The following is a 420-nucleotide window of genomic DNA, read 5'->3' as shown; positions in this document are numbered from 1 at the left end:
GTGTGTGTGTATGTGTCTATTTGTCCTTGCCCGTACATGTATCTATTCGTGTGTGTGTGTGTGTGTGTGCATGTGTCTATTTGTGCTTGCCCGTACATGTATCTATTCGTGTGTGTGTGTGTGTGTAAGTGTCTATGTGTGCTTGCCCGTACATGTATCTATTCGGTGTGTGTGTGTGTGTATGTGTCTATTTGTGCTTGCCCGTACATGTATCTATTCGTGTGTGTGTGTGTGTGTATGTGTCTATTTGTGCTTGCCCGTACATGTATCTATTCATGTGTGTGTGTGTGTGTGTATGTGTCTATTTGTGCTTGCCCGTACATGTATCTATTCGTGTGTGTGTGTGTGTATGTGTCTATTTGTGCTTGCCCGTACATGTATCTATTCGTGTGTGTGTGTGTGTATGTGTCTATTTGTGCT

The sequence above is a fragment of the Penaeus vannamei genome, chromosome 2 (genome assembly GCF_042767895.1).
Source record: "Penaeus vannamei isolate JL-2024 chromosome 2, ASM4276789v1, whole genome shotgun sequence".
Lineage (NCBI taxonomy): Eukaryota > Metazoa > Arthropoda > Malacostraca > Decapoda > Penaeidae > Penaeus > Penaeus vannamei.
Note: the sequence above shows the minus strand (reverse complement) of the source record.